Source organism: Rhinolophus ferrumequinum, chromosome 3, assembly GCF_004115265.2.
Source record: "Rhinolophus ferrumequinum isolate MPI-CBG mRhiFer1 chromosome 3, mRhiFer1_v1.p, whole genome shotgun sequence".
In the NCBI taxonomy this organism is placed as follows: domain Eukaryota; kingdom Metazoa; phylum Chordata; class Mammalia; order Chiroptera; family Rhinolophidae; genus Rhinolophus; species Rhinolophus ferrumequinum.
In genome coordinates, this window is record NC_046286.1 from 77805071 (window position 1) to 77826036 (window position 20966).

Below are 20966 nucleotides of genomic sequence, written 5' to 3' on the forward strand. Positions count from 1 at the left end.
GTCTTTTTAAAAAAGTAAAGTGAAAAATAGACAAAGAAATCTATAACCTTAGCTGTCTTTCAGATTTGTTTTGACTGTTCTTGAACCAGCTCTGAGCCAGTGACAAGGATATTGAAAAGATGCACCTGAAACAGTATCTGCGGGCAGCTGCATTTGCCAATCGGCTTTATTGCTGCTTTCCAGCGGCGAAGGCGCAGCAGCAGTAAGAGGGAAGCCAGAGCGAGCCTCCCCGGCAGCGGCGGCGGCGGCGGCTGCGGCGGCGGCACCGGCACCAGCGCAGTTTCCCCTCTCCCCAGCCCTGACTCTACGCGCACATGCGCACTGCGCCCGCAGCCCTGGACCATTTGTCAGGACTACTCGTGAGACGGAGAAAAAAAAAAGAGAAATTTTGGGGGTAAGAAGCGTTTGATCGGATCTAATCTCTAATTAATCTGAAGATTTGTCCGTGCAAAGGCCATTCATTTATTTTTCTGTGTGAGGATGAAAGTTAAGAGACCTATAGAGAGAAGGAAGCGCACCCTCGTCTTGTGAAACAGATCAGGGGAGGGGAAAGGACAGAAGGGGTTTCTCCCCCACTTCTCTGCGCCTCTGGGAAAGAGGAGAAAACTTAATCCTGGGGGGAAAAGTGGGCAAGTGACTCGGAAATGGCTGGAGGGGGAGTCTCTGTGCATCTCACTCTGAAGTAGTGAGTGCGAGTGTGAAAGAGGAACAAAAGAGAGAGAAAAGAGAAAGGAAAAAATGGGGGGAGGAGAGACTTGTATTTTTTTCTTTGCGCGCACACGGGGAAGGGTGTGTGGGGCCGTGCGGAAGGGAGCCGGGGCGAGGCGGCCGCGTCGGGCTCTCGCCGGCGCGCAGGCGGCGGGATGCGTGTGGGCCCCCTCCCCCGCGCCCCCCCGAGCTTGTCACTTTGGTCGCTTTCATGACACCGGGCGCGGGGTGGGGGAAGCGCGGCGGCGCCGGGCTCCGCCAGGGTGCGTGCCCGAGTGGGCGCCGCGGAGCCGCAGCTCGGGCGGCGAGCGCAGCCGCCGAGGCGGGGGGCGCCGGCGGGGGGCGCGGGGGCGGCTGGGGCCGCGGATCCGTGCGGCGGGAGGCACGAGCCCCGCGCGCCGCCCCTGCGGCCCCCTCCGCCCGTGTGGCCTTTGTGCCGAGCGCGCACCGGAGAGCGAGCGAGCGAGCGAGCGCGAGAAGTACAAGTACGGGAGACCGAGGCAGTGGGAAAAGAGGCCGGGCCACTTTCTCCCCGCTTGGGCTGCGGAGAATGGACTGGTTGAATGTGCAGGCGCGTCTCCCCGGCGTGTGCTGTGTGTGCACGGCGGAAAGGCCTCCCCGACTCCCACCGCGCACACGCACACTCACACGCACGCACACACTCACGGACCCGCGGCGGGGCTCGGCGGCCGAGAGTTTGCATTTTCTTCCTCGCCACCTCCCCCTTCCCGACCGACTGTGTGAGAATTTCATATAGATCAGCTCCAATTTCCGCCATTTTGGGAAAGTTGCACAAAAATAAACCCTCCGGTTTATTTCTGCCCGAGGCAGGAAAGTGCTTCGGGAAGCGAGGCGGCGCGGGCCCGCCGCGGCCGTCCGCGCAGGGGAAGGCGCGGGCCGCGGGCCGGGCCGGGAGCCCGCGCCGTCGCGGCGTTTGCCCCGCGCCCTGCCGCGCCGCGCCGGCCCGGGTGCGGGCGTGTGTCGGGAGGCGGCGGTAGCGGCGGGCGGCGGCGACCGCCGCGCCTGGGCGGCGTTGGGGGGGGCAGGCGCGGGGCTGCTTTTCCTGCAACTTGTTTACGCCGTCCTTATATTGGGGAGGCAAAGAGGGGTCCGAGGTGGGGCCGTTGCCGGCCTGGAGCCGCGTGCGTGTGCCATTCCGGAATAATGGGTTTTGCACACTCGCGTCCTGGGCCCGGCGGGCCGTCCTCGCGCCGCGGCGGCCGGGCGGGGGGAAGTAGAGGCCGACGGGGGTGGGGATCGGGAAGCGCAGGAGCCGCGGCATCCGCCGCGCGCCGGGCGAGCTGGTGTGGGGGGGGGAGAGGGAGGAAAACTTGTGAGTCCTGGAGGCGGGGGGCGGGGTACGGTGGCATGGGCTGGGGGAGGGCGCAACTTTAGTGCTGGTGGTAAAACTTTAATTACCTTAAAAAAAAAAAGGCCCTATAATCCTCCCCCCCCACCTCTGGTGAAAGCACGGCCCACAGTGCGACCGTGAGAGAAAGTTTAAAAGCGGACGATCTCCTCCCCACCTTCCCCGCGGAGGGGTGGGGGTATCTGTCCGTCTGCGCTCCGAGGAAGGTGGGGGTAACAAGTCGCCCTCCGGGGTGGCTCAGACCGTGGCTCTCACCCCACCCTTCTACGGGGAGACGAAGGTAAACGTCGCTTCGGTTTCCCTCCCTCCCCCCGCTTCCTTTTCCTCCCCCTCCCCGCCGATTTTTTGAGGGGACCCAAAAAACGGAGTCTCTTTCCTTATGCAACTTCCTCGGCGCTGTTAGCTCGGCCCTTCCCCCTCCCTGCATCCCTTGGCCCGCTCCTTAACCACCTCGGGTCTACCGCCAGAAAAATGCATTAGAGATCATTCAAAGTGCACAGAAACAAAAATAGATTTTTAATTGTTCTAAGTTTAAGTTAAGGGAAACAGATGAGAAATAAGAACGGGGAGGGGGGTGGCCGGGGCGAGTGCGTCGATTTTTTAATTTTGTTTTTACTAGAGCGTTGTTTGTGATATCTTTATTGATTTTGGGAGCCCGCGAGTCTCCGTACTGGCTAGCTCGGTCGCGTGGATTTTTGCGCAAGTTTTTAGAAAAACACTGACTCGAGTAGAGCATTTCTCCGGAAAGTTTCAAGTGCAGCAAAATAGCGAACGTGCAAAACTGGCCAAGGGGAGACCTCTAGTGGTTAAACGCATCTTTAAGTTCGGAAGGCCGAGAGCAAAGTTTGGCCTTTACTTGGAGCTACGTGGTCCGTTCAGACGTGGAAGTAATTAGAGGACCTGAGCTAGCAGCCAGATGTTGTGTGAAAGGATGCTGATCAGAAATAGAATGTTCAGTAAATCGGGGAGCAAATTGATTCTAAAGACCCAGACCCTATAACTTCCATTCCTTATTATTTATATGGGAAAAATACTTTGCTTTTATTTTGGACTTTGAGCTTCGTCACTCCCTGGATTAGAAATCTATTTTTTTCTTATTTATGGTTGTCTATACATTTGATCAACTTTTAATCAGGAGAAAGCGGATAATTTCATTTTGAATGTTAGTAAAAGTACAAAGTACAATATGTGTTTAAAACTGAAAAAATGAAAAAGACCTTTGGTTGAAATTTATCTTTTCTATGAGCTGATCATTTTATTCTCTAGTAAATATAATTTAAGGCTAGTATTTAGTATCTTTATCATACAGTTATATATAGTCATAAAATAAATGGTCCCTTTTAGTTTTAAGAGTGTAATTTTGTTTCACTGGGCAAGAAATTATTTCTGAATACTTTGTATAATTTGTGATTTAAATACTTAAATATATGGACAAAAACTGATTACATAATATCTATTCTTTTGCCAGTGTGTGTTCTGTGAAGTAACATTAATTTTAAAGGTAAAAGCAGTGAGAGTAAGTTGAATCAAATGATCCCTGTAACCTTCCCTTAATTGTCCTGCACTGGGAGAGACTTTAATGGGTGAATTTAGGATATGGGGAATAATATGAATGGTAAAATTCATTTCACCTCATCCAGAACTAGTTTATTTTATTTTAATATACTAGGTGATACTGTGAAATTATGCAGTATGTTAATGATTCAAAATTTAAATTTTGTAATTGTGGATGGTCGACGTGAAGGCTTCTATTTTTATGATAATGCTTTGATTTTACTTTTCCTATCTTTAAATCAATAGTACACTTTCAGGAGGAGTCTTGGGGGCGGACAACAATCATAAAGACCACCAGACAGTTATTTCTTCACTGCTACTAGGTAAGATTTGCTTGTCGAAACAAATTGCTTGATATAGTTGCAAATGTTAAAGGCTGCATATTGGGATCTGGAAGGAGAGTGTGGGGCGAGAATGGCAGAAAACCATCCTTCTGTGGGGGTTGCTTTGCATGCATGAAAATCTTAACACTGTGATTGAAGCTGGAATAAAACATTGGGAAAAGTTATGAGAGTGCCCTGGATAATCTTTGGACTGGCTCTCTTACTGGATTCTTAACGAGTATTTCAATTGCTGTTTTCTATTGAAAGTAAATTATTTTATTCTTTGGAGTTGAAAAAGTGGGAAAACTAGAACAAAGCAATTGTAAATTAACATAATTGTTGTGTAAGTACACAGTGATATGGAAGATTCTGGAACTTGGTAAAAGTTTGTAGGTGAAGTTGACAGCAAGAACTTTGGGCATATTTAAGTAATTTAACTCCTGTGGCTTAAATCCAACATGGGATGACTTACACCAAACATCATGTCATAGGGTTGCAGTAAGTTTTTAGTGTGTTACCATAGACTTGTTGATTTTTGAACATATCTCCACAGGGAGTACAGCTGTTGTCCAGTCAGATCCCTTTGGCAGTTTTGGAGGGTGCTGATTTTTCCTCAGTAATCCAGGACCTGCTTTCAGGACAGAGGTCATTCTCAGGCAGAAGAGATGGGCCAGCCCTCACTTGGGTAGAGCATCGAAGTACATTTTGCCACTCTAGTGCTTTCTACTACCGTGTTTCCCCGAAAATAAGACCTAGCTGGAAAATCAGCTCTAATGCGTCTTTTAGAGCAAAATTAATATAAGACTGGGTCTTATATTATGAGACATTATATTATATTATATATTGTGTTATATTATAGTAGACTGGGTCTTATATTAATTTTTGCTCCAAAAGACGCTTTAGAGCGGATTGTCTGCCTAGGTCTTATTTTCGGGGAAACATGGTATTTATACCTTTCTCTTTTCTTCCCGCCTTGAATCCTTTTCATTTCCTTTTCTGCTTCTTTTAATTTCCCTTCACTGTCCTGAGTATTAAATGAGTTGCTAATAGTTGTTGGGCAAAAACAGAAGAAAACAGGACTAATGATCCTCTTAGACCACAGGATAGGTGTGGTCTAGATGTCAGCACTGAATAATTACCGATACAAAAATGATTGTTAGCAGTTTATTGTCAGTTTCTGCTTGGGGATTGTCTTGGATAGTGTTATTAGCAAAATGCATAGATATGGTTCCTGTGTATGGTGCAGCAGAGACAGTGGGGCAAGATCCCAACTACAAGAACATCATGCAGACAGAAGTAGAGTTCATGTAGAAGAACTGTGTTTCCTAGGATGGTGAGTCTTGTATTTAGACCTGCTGAGTGGAAGGAAGACAGTGATTATTTTTTCTTCGTCTGGGGAGTTCTGGGGCTATGGCTAGAGTGCTAGTCTCTAAATACCTTGTATAAGTACCTTTACCCCTTTGAGCCTACATTTTCCCATCTGGAAACTGGGAGCAACAGTGCTTGCCTGCCTTCCTTTGTTGAAAGAATCAGATAAAACGGGGTTCTGAGAACTATCAAGAATTCATTCAGGTGTTTGGTAGTCATTTCACCTCAGCCAGGCTTTGTGAAGGACAGAAGGTAGGTTGTTTAGGGCAGAACAGAATGATTTAATTCCTGGCTAAAATTACTAGATTGGTTTCTGGTGTATATGTTATGTGCACTTGTCACGGTACTTCCAGGGTATATGTCTTTTCTTTAGGAAAAAAAGTAGTTTATCTCTTACGGCTCCTTAAGAGAAGGGACCATGTTTTGACGTGGTGCTGAACACCAGCTGAAATTTATTTATCCCAAGCTAGTCATTTAATAGGTAGGAGTAAATGAAATAAATATTTCAAATTTAAAATGATGCCTAATTGTGGAAATGGTAGGGTGATGAAAGTAGAAGGGTTGGTGTGAGGGGAATTCAGGTCCTGTAATTAATATTTTAGTTGCATGAGTCTGCTGGGAAATGAAGATGATAAAATAGGTAACTGGGATAGTAAGGATTTAGAATATAGGGGCCAGAAAATGGATCCTGCAAATGACTGCATTTAGGGAACGGTCCATGGACAGTTGCCCGAACCCCTATGTTTTCTAGACCCCTTTGCTACTTTTTTCTAATTATAACCTAGATAGTTATCTAGATAGAAAAAAAAAGTTACAAGTACTATCTGTCATTATTTTCCGTTTGTTGATACTGAACTTGGCAAACCCTGACAAGTTTTAGTTCACCTCTCTTTTCTTACAGATTATCCAATCAAGGGTCTAAGAATCCAAAAACCCAATAGTGAAGAAAAGAAGCAGTATATATCCTGTTTAATTAGTCCCTGAGTAGTTGAAGGTTGGTTCTTGAATAATCTCTACTTGTTTTTTCCTTGGGAGTTTATTTCTAAGAAATACACGTTTCAACCAGGGCTATTTATGGTAGATACAGTTAGGATGGGGAATTTACAAGAGAAGTTACTTTATGTGGTATGGGACAAGGTACCCTTGGGGTCCCAAGGCTGGGAAACCCGAGTGGTTCCTCTGGCAATGTTTCTACAACTAACCAGTTTTTATTGAGTTCTTACAGTGCCAAACACTAAAAGACTAGGTTTGTGCCCTTGAGAAATTCCCTAGACTCTTACCCGAGGAGCAGATACAACTCTGAGGTCTGCTAATAAGAGTATAACAGCTGCACTTCGTGCTAGTAGAAAAGCGTAAGAGCTGTCGCTCTCTTGGGAGCCAGTGAGCCAGGGAACAGGGATTCCTGAGTTAACGAATGCAGGTCCCTGACACATAATTGCATACACATAACATAATATGGTACATCCCCTCCCCTTTTTTAAATTGAAGTTTATTGGGGTGACGATTGTTAGTAAAGTTACTTAGATTTCTGGCGTACAGTTCTGTAACACAGCATCCCTTTTTTAATGCCTAATCTTCCAAAATGAATAAGAATCCCTTTACCCAATGACAAGGAATGCCTGAATTGTATATCTAGCAAGGGAGTGGATTTGGGCTGATTCTTTTCCCTTTGACCAGTGTGTTCACAAAGGTGGCTCTGGTGACGATCTGCTGTACCTCTGTCCCTACTTGCTACTATTGAGGGACTCATTCCTCACAAGGATTTGGGGGACAGTGTATTTAAAGTGAACTGTTATTTGGGAGACACTGTATTTAAAAAGAACTATTTATATATTCATAGGTGTTTATGTTTACATATGATGTCTTGAAGCTTAGGACTGTCGAAGATGTACTTTGTAAAGGGCTTCCTTCTTCGATGGGAATAGTCTCAGGTTATCTCTTTAATAAATTAAATTATTTCACTGATATGAGGATATGAATCAGTAATGGCAGATTGTGAATGAGTTTGTATTCATTGCAGCAGCAGCTATGCTGCAAGTGAAAGAAAGGGAAATACAGGAAAGGGTACCCTTGAAATATAACTGAATTTGATTTATGAAGTCAGATTGGGAAAGACCTTTAAGAAATCGCTATTTAGGAGACAGGGTGGTTTGGTGGAGAGAACAGGGACTTTTGAGAGTAACTTGAGTAAAGTTCTGATGAGCCTCAGTTTCCTCCTCAGAAGAGGCCTTAGAATTAATGGCTTGAAAAGTGATGGGAAGAATTACATGTGTATTATATGTAATAGGAAAATGCCGTTTGTGTTATTATTTCCGTGAGTCAGTGTTTTGTGTCTGTCAAATACTTATTGAGCATCTATTTTGTGTAAGTCTCTGTTGGGGAGTTTCAGGTAATCAACACTTAGCACAGGGTCCCATGAATGTGCTGAGGCACAAAGAAAGCAGCAATACTTGGCCTCAGTGTACTCTTATCTAGTGTGAGGAAATAACCTAAACACATCAAGTGGTAATTAACAAAACAAAGCCATGGTTCAGTGCTAATGAATGATAAAGATAAATGCAGTAGGTATTATAGGGGGATGGCTGGATGTGGTATTAAATGTGTTGCCTAAGTAGGGACTTGGCAGGTGGGGTATCATCTGCAAAACACTGTGAAATGTTGATATTTGAGGTATAATTGTATATTGAGTGCCTTCTGAATGTCAAGCATAGGCTAGGTACTTCATATTCATTCATTCATCCAACAAATACCAAGTGCTTTCTGTAAGCCCAGGTACTGTTCTAGGCGCCGAGTACTGTCTCAAACTCTCTCACTCACCTTGAGCATTTGGTTTTATTATTTCTAGTTTAGAGCAAACTGGCACTCAGAGATACTTAATAACTTCTCTGAGTTCGCATCATGTAGTTTGAAAGGGGTGGGACCAGGGAAAATGATACTGGCTTATAATTGTTTTGTCTTTAGGTTTCTGATTTTCAAAATAATAATTCCTAGAATTATTTCTGAGAAAAACTCATTTCCTAGATTAATGTATTTTCTCTTAATGTCTCTTGGTTTACTAAGATGAGCAATAGGGAATAGGTATAAGAAAAAATAATGGGAAGAAAAGTATCTCTTTACTTTCCTCTTTTTTATTTTTCCTTTTTAAAACCAAGAATTAGGAAAAGACCAATTATTGAATTATACTGAAAAGAACACCTTGGTCTAGCTCGTGGCCTTGAAATGATGACAAACTGGTAACAAAACATTATTCAGATTAGGTTTGGGAGTTACTACGCTTATTTATTAAACAGCTTTCACTTGTTCGTTGTAGGAGGAGACTTGATATGGCAATAGGTTAGTTATCAAAAAAATGTAAATCAATCAATAAAAAGAATGAGACCTAAATATACACACTGAACTCAAAAGATGATGCAATTTGCTCAGAAGCCAGGATTACAAAGGCAAGAAGAAAATTAAAAATAAGGGCTAGAGATCATGGGGACAAGTAGGAGCAGGGGGAATGTACAGTATTTGAATAAAAATTAAAAAATGAAAACAGGGACTCTGACTAAGAATATATTCATCAGCAGGACTGTAATTGCTGATGTTACACTCTTTAACCAGAAGAGTATGCCCATGTTTACAAAATGAGGTGAAGAGTCTCTTGATTCAGTGGGTGGTTTTGTGTTGCAGTGGGAGTTACATAATATCTGTTAATACGAGTTATGGTCCATCAAGAGAGCTTTAGTCTGACTGAGAAGGATTCCATTGCATGTGTTGATTATAGGGTAATGGACTGTTTCTCCTTGATTGAAGCTCTTTTATCTAATAAGTTATTTTGAACACCTACTATGTGCTAGGCCTTTTCATGATTATGTTATGTGTAATTTTATGTAATTAAATTAGTTCATTTACTAGATCATTTTGAGTAGGATTGTTGATTATATTTGTCCCCATCTGTTACACTGATTGAACCCTGAATTATAAGTTGAAACTCCTAAGTGGTCAATCTGGTCTGGTTGTTAAATGGTTTAAGTAATTCACTGTTGGTTTGTGGTCTTATTTGGTAGATTTGAGGCCTAGCTGTTCCATCTATTGATAAAGAGGTTAGCTACAAATGGTGACCAAGATAAGCCTGTAGATGTGACATCTATGAGAGAAGTAAAATCAGCTCAAATCTGATTTATTACCTGCAAAAGAGAAATCAAGTGTAAATCTTCATTTTAGCTCTATGTTCTGTAAAAATATGAAGCTGAATAAGAAAACAAACAATAAGACTTATAGCATTTTTTAAAAAATTATGAAGTAAAATAAAAAAGAACAAGATCCTACTTTTAGTTTTTCTTTTTAAATTTAAGTTCATGCATTTTTGCATAAGCATTGAAATATCTGTGTCAGACAGGTTCTTGTTCTTTTATGCCCTTTGAATCCCTCTAATGATGTAAAATTTCTGTTATTATCCTACTAGTGTAGTATGTTGATGATACGATGGCACTTTTCAGGCTATTTCTGCCTCAAATTGAGATATCTTCATAGTCTGTACATTGAAAGTGAAATTCAAATAAAAGCATTTGATGAGAGTATACTGAATATGCCATAGACCTGTTAATGTCAGTTAGTGATTTCATTTTCTATGTATATTTTTTTTTTCCTTCAAAGGCATTTTTCATTTTCTGTTCCTCCTTTAGAGGAAGTATGTAGGTTAGGCCACAGAATCTCAAGTAATTCATCCTTCATACAGTAACAAACGGAAGGGCAGGAAGTTGAGATTTTGTAAAGATTGCCTTCAGTGACTACCCTTTTGCATATAACCTCCATGGCAGAAAAGGTAGCAAATCAGATAAATCATTGCTACGTTATACGTAGGGCCGTTCTTATTAAAATATGGCCACTAGATGCAAGGGGAGTGTTTTTGAGAAAATATCAATAAGAAGGAATAATTGATTCCATATTTAAAGGACGCATAGATTAGTTACCACTCAGGTATTTACTACATAAAGATAGATGTGTACAGAAGACCCAGATTCTCAAGGGTTTGTTCTTGATGGTACTATGATTTCAGTTCTCATATTGAAACGATCCAGAATTTTGCCTACCTAAAATTTATGAACTTGGGCCCTCGGGGCAAAATTTCACATCTCTCCACAACAGATTTCAATTCCAGTATGTGTGTGATTCAGAGTTCTTGTCAGGCAGAGTGAGTAGAATATCAGACCTGGTATCTGTCTGCATGGTTTGAAAGGAAATTTTTTCTTTGTAGCAGTGTGTGTTTGTTGAGAGATGCTTCAAGTGTGAGTTTAGATTTTTCTCTTATCCTATTGAATAAGCCTGTTTAAGAGGTTTGAATTTAACTTCTTTTGATGTGTTCTCCACTGACACTTAAATAAGGAGTGTTTCTTGGAGCGGTAATGTCAGGCTTCTGCCAAAGAGGTAAATAAATACTTAGCAGCTTAGTATATGAGCTAGATGGACAAACGAAGATTTTTTCCCCCCTGATTTCCCCTCTCTCCAGTCCCTTCCCACCTGCAACTAGTCTTGCATTTTCCCCTTCTCTTTTATTCATTGATTTGATATATATTATTGGTACCTACTTTAGATATTCACAAGGGATAAAGAAATGAATAAATCCAGCCCTTGTTCCCCCAAAGCCATCTCTAAATAGGTCATGATACATTGTAATATGCATTATAATGGGGGGCAGAGATTCTATCTCCCCGACCCCTCTTCTGTCATTTCACTACACATACTCCAGTACTCCTACAAAGACTCTCACTGTAGTCATTCTCGACCCCTTTGGGGAGGATCCATAGCTTTCATGTCTTTTTCCTATTGGCCTCTTGCTGTAATCTCCCACTGTGCTTTCTGTTTGCCTCTGTTACCAGCTTTCTTGAAAGCAGGTTCTGGAACCACAGTAGGTATGTGAGGAAGCTCTTATGCCTCCTCAGTGAAAATGTTGCAGTAAGGTTGCCAGTGGTCTAGCCTTTGGTCGTTATTCAGTGATTATGTCCTTTAAAAAAATCTTTCTTCAAAGAACACTGAAAAGTGTTCTTTATAAGAGCTTGGCAAAACTAATCGTTATTGACTTTATATCAGTTTCCCAAATTCATTTTGAAATTTTACTTGTTCGTGAAATCCCAGAGCCTCACCATTGTTCTTCACTCCCCACTTTTCCCGACCTTCATCTCTGGACTCCTGAGAAATCACATAGGCTTTTGCACAGGTAGCACGCCTCTGCTCTGGTACGCTTCCGACATCTGGTAAACCCGTGTTTGAAGGGACTGTGGACAGTGGAGATCAGCTTGTTTTTTTCTTACAAATAACTCTAGCTATCATGGACTGAGTGTCCACTGTGTGCAAACACTCTGACATGTATAATTTAAAAAAATAACTGTATGAAGTAGATATTCCTGTTCCATTTTTTAGATGAAGGAGCTAAGGCTCAGAGGTTAGGTACCTTGCCTAATATGTAGCTGGCAAATTGTGAAACCTGTGCTTTTCACCATGTACATTAGATTGGCTTCTGTGTGGAGCACCGGGGTATGGTCTGACGGGCCCTGTCTTAGGAGGTAAACGTCTGTTTTTTGACTGGATGACCTAATTTTTCTTATCTGTAACATGAGGATAGTACTTGTCAGTCTAAAGAGGTAGTTGTGGGGGTCAAATAAGCTGGTGTTGGTGAGAGCCTTCACGTGACAAAGTTTCTGCTCTTGTATGTCTGTGTCTCTTTAATGTGTGTTAGGCTTATGCCTTTGTCTGATCCCTGCGTGGTCTCGTATTTGCGGGTATGTGCATCCTCCCACAAGTTGCGTACCTCTCTGGTTTCATGAAGGTACAAAGGAGGCCATCAGAGAATAAATCGGAAAACCGTAGGCAGACCTTAGGAGGCAGTGGCCATGTCTTCTCAGGATCACTTTCTCTGGCCTGGACTTAAAGGATTACAGGTCCAGAGGTTACTCCTTAGTATTAGACTCTAGAAATCTCAATACTTAGATGCAGGCTGGGAGCTAGGCCAGAAGGCAGCATCCTTGTACTGGAATCTAACCTGAAGATGAATAAATACTACCCTGTAAAACACTACCTACTTTGATCTTATTTCCTAAATATATTTTCCATAGCTCAGCATTTTCCCAAAGTGTGGGGTTCCATGGAACTCGATGTTGTGTGATAAGAGTCACCAGGCTAAGTGACTGTGGGACACTTCAGCTTATACAGCACTTCACACATTGCTGCACTGCTGCTGCTGTCTGCTGTACGGCGCTCAAAGACCCTGAGGGTGTTACAGGTCTCTTTTGCCATGAAACTTTATCATGGGACATGAGTACATGGTCTCCTAAAAGTTAATTTTGAGGAGCAGACTTTGGGAAATGTTGCCCTAGCCTTTTATCTAGTGTTGTTTAAATGCTTTAGCCTGGCCTACAGCGTATCGTCAGACCAGCATGGTGTCAGAGAGAGCCTGGCCTTCCAGTCCAGCTCTCTCCTCACATGGCTAATCCCCCTCCAGTGCTTCAGAGGTAAGGGAGCTAGCATTCTTTTCTGGAGACATGCAAATATGAGGGATTATTAACAATAAAAGAGCTACTTTTGTATAGTGACGTGGGCAATTTGTGATACAGATTTGGAAACGGGGCCTACTACAAGAGACGCTATTGACATAAAATGAAATTAATGTTTTTAAAGTCATTAGGCAGCGCTCATGAACTCAAATAATTGTTAAACCAGCTCATGATAATAAAAAGTTAGCATTTTATCGATTGCTTACTCTGAGATCAGCAGGCACTGTGCTAAGGTATTGGCTCATCTCGTCTAATCCTCGTCCTTGTCCAATGGAGAAAGGTTTTGTTAGTCACCACACTTTACAGGTGAGGAAATTGAGACTTCCAGAGTTTAATTGGTCTGAAGTCACAGAGTACGTAATTGTCAAACTTTGCAAAGTGAAATGAGGAGGAGGAAAGGAAGGAAGTGGTCTCAGAAAGGATGAGGAATAGATAGAGGACCTTGTGAGAATATGGCAAGTTTTGAGGATGATCCATGAAGTATTTGATTGGCACCGATTCACTGAAGAAGGACATTTAGGACTTGAGAGTATGTCACAATGTGCCAGACGTAGCATTTGGTTAGTGTCTGATGATTTCTACAAAGTAAACCAAAAGCCAGCTTCAGTGGTAGTGTTAGAGTGGGCGTGATAGCAACGAGGCATTGGATTCCCAGGGTGGAGGTTCACTCTTCTCATTGCTCTATTACTCTTCTGCATAGGTGTCACTGTTGTGTGGTCCATGAGAATGATTCGAGGGGTGGCATTCCTGACTCACTCTTTACAAAAGATACATTGCCCTCTTAACCCAAACTGCTAAGTTTAGCCCATTGACACCAGGCACTGATAATGTCAGCTTGTCCTCTGAGTGACAGAATTTTAATCTGAGTCTCAGATGCTGCTTTTCAGATGATGTCTGTACCCATTTTACAGCAACTCGTGGCCATAGCATCTCTGTACCTTATTTTTGAACAATGCAATTGTTAACTATAAAGCTGTAAAACGCAATGGCTAAAACAAAAATCTGTAAAATTAAAAATCTGTGATTGTTCTTAGTGAGGTTAGCTAGCGGTTCTTTTAAATACAATATTCGCAAACAATGGTTTGAGCAGCAACGGCTAGGCTACAGATAGTAAGGACCCTTTCTTTGTAATCTTTATTTCTTGCCTTCTCTGCAGATCCAGACTTTTGGTTTGTAGGCCAAGCCTCTTTCACGTGATGTTTGAGTGTCCCAGGCTGGGTGGCTTATCTTTCAGGGGACTCTCTTCATCGTAGCTTTAGGCAGGCTCTTCATCTTGAATATATTGTAGGAGCTCAACACGGGAAATCTGTGGCCCTCACTCGGAGCCACCGTTTTATCCACTCACAGCAGATATGAGCAAAGTAATTGTATAAAGGGAGGATCACGAATGGCACACAAACTCGGTTTATCTCTAGCAAAATAAGATAACGGTAGATTCTTGCCAGTTGTGAGGGATCTATCACAAGACCATCACCAGTTCTCCACTGGGGAAAAAAATCATTGTAGCACATAATTCCTTCCTCAGATTACTAAAGTATAACTGAAAAATGTAAATGATCTCTCTAGACCTTAACTACTTATTTCACTTGATGAGCAATTTTTGTACTGTCTGGAGCTCTTATTGAAACAAATTCACACATCTTTTCTACTTATTTCCTTTTGGAGCATTTGGCAATTTTGTTCACACAAATGTGTCTGAGTCATCATTGCATTTGACATTTCAATCTTTAATTTATCCGAAACTTCTATTTTGTGGCTAGGACTTATCACTTTCATAAACATTTCCATATTCCTCTCATTCTGTCATCAACACTAGAATCAACTAGCAGTTAATTTTGTTTGTTTCATTTCTTAACAAGGAACAAAGCTTTTATCACTTTATTTACAGTGGCCATAGTGCAAAGACCAAGCACTGACAAAGACCATACCTGGACCTTGGCTGGTCCAGGCGACTTGCTCATTTGCCTCTCAGGTTTATGGCGTTGGTGGTTCAGAATCATGTCTCTGCAAAATGATAAATTACTAAATGTCACTGGAACTTCAGATGTCTTTTGGGAATGGTAGAAATGATAAATAGCCTGCAAACGCCAAAGGATCCGCTGTATGTTTCTGATACTTGAGCTGTGAAGTAAACCTTACCCTCCCTCTTCTTATCCATCTGATCTGTGGAGCTGACACATTTGCATATATAGTTAAATACTTACTAGTTAAGTTGCCCAGAGCTTTGGGGAAGTTGATCTCTCTTAGTGACTTCTAGGCGACAGCTTCAGGTGTTGGCTTCAATAACAAACATAGGAAGACATGCCTTTCATAACATAAACTATTTTAAATAAACCTAAAACAGGATTTTAAAACATTTTTAATTTTTTTTCTTCTTTTAAAGAAAATATTTAAACATTCAATAGGTACAAAAGCATGTACAGAGAGAAGGTTCCCTTTCATGACTGTCTTTCAGCAAACTGTTGTCCCTTCCTGGAGGCAGCCAGTGTTACCAGTTTCTGATAGACTGGTAGAGAGAGTCTATGCATCTATAAGCAATACATATATATTTAACCCGTTATGTTTTCTATAAAAGGTAGCACATAGTTTCTATATCTTGCATAAAATCAGTAGTATTAATGGTAGCTTGGAGCTCTTTGTATGTCAGAATGTAAAGAGCTTCCTCGTTTTTTTTTTGTAATGGCATTATATACTATTGTATGGATGTACCACAATTGGCTTTTATTGATAGACATTTGGATTGTTTCCAATTTTTGCTATATTCAGTGAATAACTTTTGACATTTTCCCCTTTATACATATGTACAAGTATCTGTAGAATACATTTCTAGAAGTAGAATTGCTGAGTTGGTTGATATGTTCTTGAAAATTGATCTCCATGGAGACTGATTTGATTTACAATGCCACCATCAATGTGTGAGAGGGCCTGCTTCCCCATATTCTCACAAAATGGGATTTTTGAATGGAAGATATTAACAAATTTCATCACCGCCTAATATTACTAGATTACTAGTGTATATGGTAAGCAGGAGCTCCTTAGTTATATGAGAGATTGAGGAAGTTCCCAAGGGAGTATCCCACGGGAGAAGCAAGGTGCACAGCTTTGGTTTGTAGACAGTGAGTGGTGCAGGAAAGTGATACAGGAGGTAATTCTGAGGACAGTGTTGTGTGTCATTTATTCTGTCCTCCAGCCCTTTTGTTAGAGGCTTAGCGTAAGAAGATTGTAATAAAAATTAGTAAAAGCTGAAGTGAACTGTTTCACAAAAAGGGAGACTTTGGAAGTGTTCTGCATTTGTGGAAGTGCCAGCAGTAATGGCCTTGACCTTTAGGAAGTCATCTCTTGATGAGATATTCACAGTGGTAGCACACTGGACATCAGTACCTTTGACTGTAGCCATTGTCAACCATGACATGTGTGTTAGTGGAAATCAAAAGCTGCATTGGTGCATTTGCTGGACACCTGAACCCCAAAGCTGTCCCTTTTTGACATCAGCAGTGGCTGGAGACTATTAGAACGTAAAAGAGATTAGGAGAAAAATGGTGGATCTTGTGTGATAGCACCGAGGACCCATCATGGTGCCCTTTTAAGGAACTTCTTTGGGAAATCTCAGCACCTTTGAGAGAGATTTGGGATGAGATTTCTGCAGAAAGAGAGATACTGATTGTAACCTGCATTGTGAGTGACTATTACCTACCTGGTTTTTCTGGTCTGTGGAATACAGGTTACACATGAGATGATGGACTAGTGCTAGGTGATCATTAAAGAAAACATGAAACAAAACAAAGCAGTTCTAAATACCAAAAAGAAAAAATTCTTAACTTATAGAAGAAACGTGATTTGTTGGCATGAAAGGACTGTGTGTGTTTGTATGCACACACTTGTGGAGGATGGAAACAGGAGGAAGAATTAGGGTTTAATAGAAGCAGCTTCTGTTAAAATAATATTGTTCGCTGGCTCTTCCACTGATTAAAAGGTGGTGGGAAAACACGTAATCTATTTTAGCTATTCCGACTAATTGTGATAGTGAAAGTAGCCAGTGACTTCAAAAGACAATACAGTGAATATTTTTATGCTACAATATTTTATGCAAAATGTCCACAAACCTTAGAATAAAACAATTTTTTATAAATTTCAGATATGTGCTGATAGGCAGAGTACACTGTATAACATCACCATTGTTTTGTATGTCAAAATCATATTCTAAATATTTCCTAAAACATGTAATGAACACTTACTGCAAGTTTTGTACAGTATTAGCTTTTAGTGTTCTCCTAGTTTCTATTTATCTTCTTAGTCACAAGATTTTATTGTTGTGAATTTTATACCTTTATGGTTTTTAAGTAAGAAAAGATTGAAAATCTGTTTGTGTTGTATAGGTATCTTAATGACATTTTGTCAATAAGTTTGTTTTTGATGGTGTTGTGTTAAAAGGGTACGTGTTGCACTGATATACATAAATCAAGAACTCAGGCCCTAGTAGTCATTTCTGGCTTTGCCATGTTCAAAGGAGTAGCATAGGGAAAAGTAGGTTTTACCAGATTGTCAGAAGGGACAAGATTCTACAAAGGTTAGATAATAATTGAGAAAAATAGTCTTGGTTGGAATCAGACTGACCAGGGTTCAAATCCTGCCTATGCCACTAACTATGGTTTTGGCTGAGTTACTGAACCTTTCTATAGCTCAGTTTCTTCAATGGAGACTGCAAGGATAATAGAACTTGGGTTTTTTGGGAAAGAAAGAAATGAAATAGTGGATGTAAATTGCTTCTTTGAATCTTTTTCTGGAAGAAGGTGAAGTCGAATTAATAAATTAAAAAGTATATATATTATGTCTGGCATGGATTGCCTGATGAACAAATACGATTATAATTATAGAGAAAGATCAGTAAAACTTTTTGTTTTTTAAAGGATCACTAAAGTTTTACCCAGTTTATCCACAAGGGAAATTATTCTGTCACTCTACTGTCTATCAAGAAGTTGCGATTCCTCCATCACTTAACAGGGAAGTCAGTTTTGTTGCTGATCTTTATTTAGTGAGGTAGGAGTCATAGAGAATTTAAGTGCACGTTTTAATTCACTTAATAGTTTTCCTATTTCTTAGATTACTTCTTCCTTAGGCCTTCATATCCCAATTCCTGCTTGAGGATTAAGACTTAATGATAGTGAAATCTGATGCTTCTTCAAATTCAGAGTGTATAAATTTTGAAATGATCAGAAATAGACTTAATAATATATGTCTGATATTTGACATTTTCTAATTTAAAGGGAAAAAATAAAGAATGTTGAAGCATCTAGTACTCCAACAGGAAATAGCTAGAAACAGGTTTTTTTTCCTTCTATTGATAGTTTAAAGATGAGTGTATATTATATTAATATAGCTAAGGAGACGGCACTTAAAAATATTTTCATTATAGAATTTTTCAGGCATCTACAAAACTCAGATGAGGTGTGATAAATGCGCATGGACCCTTCACACATCGACAGTTACCAGTGCGTGGCCAGTCTTATTTCACCACTACACCGCCTTGATTAACTTACAGCAAAGTCCTCACATTGTATCATTTCATCTGCCAATTTCAGTTTGTATCTCTGAAATATAAGGAAGAACTCCGTCTTTAAAAATACACACTATCATCATCCCTCTAAAAAAAAGCCGCAGTACTTCTCTAATATCATCACCTATTCAGTTGTCATACACACTTTCCCTTTTGTCTAATAATGATTCTTTTTAATAGTCTAAATCAGGGTTCAGACAAGATGTGTGAATTGGGATATTGTGATGTGTAATACATCCTTTAAATCTCTTTTAATCTAAATTTCGAAGTTCTTCCAATTTTTTTTTAATTCTTTGCCTCTGTGTGTGTGTGTGTGTGTGTGTGTGTGTGTGTGTGTGTGTGTAAAACTATCAAATTTTTATCCTGTACAGCAGTGGTTTTCAGACTTTTTGGTCTCAAGTCTGCTTTACACTCTTAAAAATAATTGAAAACCTCAAAGAGCTATTTATTATTTGTATAAGTTGTATATTATCAGTATTTACTGTATTAGAAATTAAAATAGATAATTTAAACTATTTAAAAATAACAGTAGTAAACCAATTACACGAGTATATGTAAGCATAATTTTTATGAAACATACTCTGTTTCCCTGAAAATAAGACCTGGCCGGACAATCAGCTCTAATTTGTCTTTTGGAGTAAAAATTAGTATAAGACCCGGTCTTGTTTTACTACAATATAAGACCGGGTCTTATATAATATATAATATAATATAATACAATATAATATAACATAACACCGGGTCTTATATTAATTTTTCTCCAAAAGACACATTAGAGCTGATTGTCCGACTAGGTCTTATTTTCAGGGAAACATGGTAGTTTCCAAAATTAAAAAAAAAATATGAGAGAAGTGGCATTCTTTTATATTTTTGCAAATCTCTTTAATTTTGGGTTTAATAGAAGATAGCTGGATTCTCATATCTGCTTCTGTATTCAGTCTGTTGCAGTATGTTGTTTTGGATGAAATATTTGAAGAAAACCTGCTTCACACAAATATGGGGTTAGAAAAAAGAGGAGTGTTTTAAGTCTTTTCAATTAATGGTGGACATTCTTCTTTGATACTATACCAAAACTTGACAAGTAGTTGTTTCTTAAAGGTTAGTTGCAATAAACAATTTGAAACCCTATCAGTCAGTTTTTCACACTCTGTTATTTTAAAATCTATTTGTCTGTCTTGCACTTTGAATGGATCCTTTACCCATGCATAATTTTGTAACACAAGCATTTGGAAAATACTGCTTTACCGAGTTGTGCAGATCTTCCAAATGTTGACATATATCATTATGAAATATTTAAAAAATCATATTCATGAATATTACCACTCATCTCCTTAGAAAAACCTTTATCTATTGGGAAGCTGTCAAGTTCATGGCTGTAGATACAAGTTTTCCAAAATTAAGATTTTTCTCATGAATCTGCAAATTATACCATTAGCAACAAATGCTGTCAGTGTTTTCATTGATGTGACAGGCTCACTTCGTTTATTTTTGACAAAATATTTGCCAAATATGCAGACCTGAATGAATATAGTTTTGTCAAATAAAAATGGTTTTCTGTGACAAAAACAGCTTGTTCAGCTTGTATTTCAAATAGTTCACAAGTACTTTTCCTCAAGGCGACCGTGGTACGTACTTCCTATTTCAGCACAGACTGTTAAAAAGGTATATGTATTCAGATATCAAGACAATATAACTTATTACTTCATTTTGTCAAGGATGGGCTTAGAGAAGCTGAGATTGTGTGTTTACTGTTGAGTGCATGGTGGTGAAGAAAACTATGGCTCCTGCTGCAGTTAAGTGCGGCTGCTCCAGAGGTTTTACCCACTATTGCTTTTGCACCATGAGTCCAAATGGCAACATAATGAAGATGGCAAATAATGTATTAGTATTTTTATGAAAGTAGTTTTGACTTCTTGGACCTTTTGGAAGGGTTTCAGGGCCCCCCAGGGTCCATGGACCACACTTGGAGAAATGTTGCTAGAATTTCTGTCAGTCCAAGTTTTGCCTCTTATGTCTTATGGTGTGCTTTAACATGTCCCTTTTTCTCTGGTATTTTCTGTAAAGAGACTTGATCCAATTAGATTTGATTTAGCTTTTTTCTGGCAAGACTACTTCATAGATGGTACTATTGTGTTTGTATTCTTAGCAGCTATTGATGGTTGTTGCCTAGAGCCATTAATTTATTGAGGGTTGTAAATGGTCATGCTTCAGTTCTATCATTCCTTTATTAGCAGGAATTCTTTCCAAAGGCAAACTTCTCACCAACAATTTGGTTACCCTGAGATTATGAATTTATGGATTTAAACTTACTTGACATGTTTCAGTTTACTGCAGCTAGAATCCTTACATTTGGCCTGCCAGAGCCTCTTCAGTTGGCTCCTGAGTTCTTTTGATCTGACCTCTGTTTTCCTTAAGAGCTTCGTTGCTTTTTTGTTTGAGATGTTCCAGGTGTGCACATTTCCTGTCCCTCAACAGAAATCACCTCCTTCTCTGGGAAGACCTTACCAAGATGGTATTTAGAGACCACAGTCTGAGCATTAGGCTGATCATTACTTTTG

The 20966-nt window shown here is 40.4% G+C and overlaps 1 protein-coding gene across 12 annotated transcripts in view; it reads left to right on the forward strand.

Moving 5' to 3' along the window:
• The first annotated feature begins 287 nt into the window (after positions 1-287).
• L3MBTL3 (L3MBTL histone methyl-lysine binding protein 3) overlaps positions 288-20966 on the forward strand; it is a 104280-nt gene continuing 83601 nt past the window's right edge. For 4 of the 12 annotated variants that reach the window (XM_033103393.1, XM_033103403.1, XM_033103404.1 and 1 more), the window contains exons 1-2: positions 288-394; positions 3878-3954. The gene's annotated coding sequence lies outside the window, so the exon portion shown is untranslated. Of the gene's footprint in view, positions 395-1069; positions 1194-1249; positions 1449-2105; positions 2358-3559; positions 3579-3877; positions 3955-6223; positions 6317-20966 lie in introns of those variants that run through there. The other 8 variants (XM_033103399.1, XM_033103401.1, XM_033103400.1 and 5 more) reach the window with 8 other exon arrangements.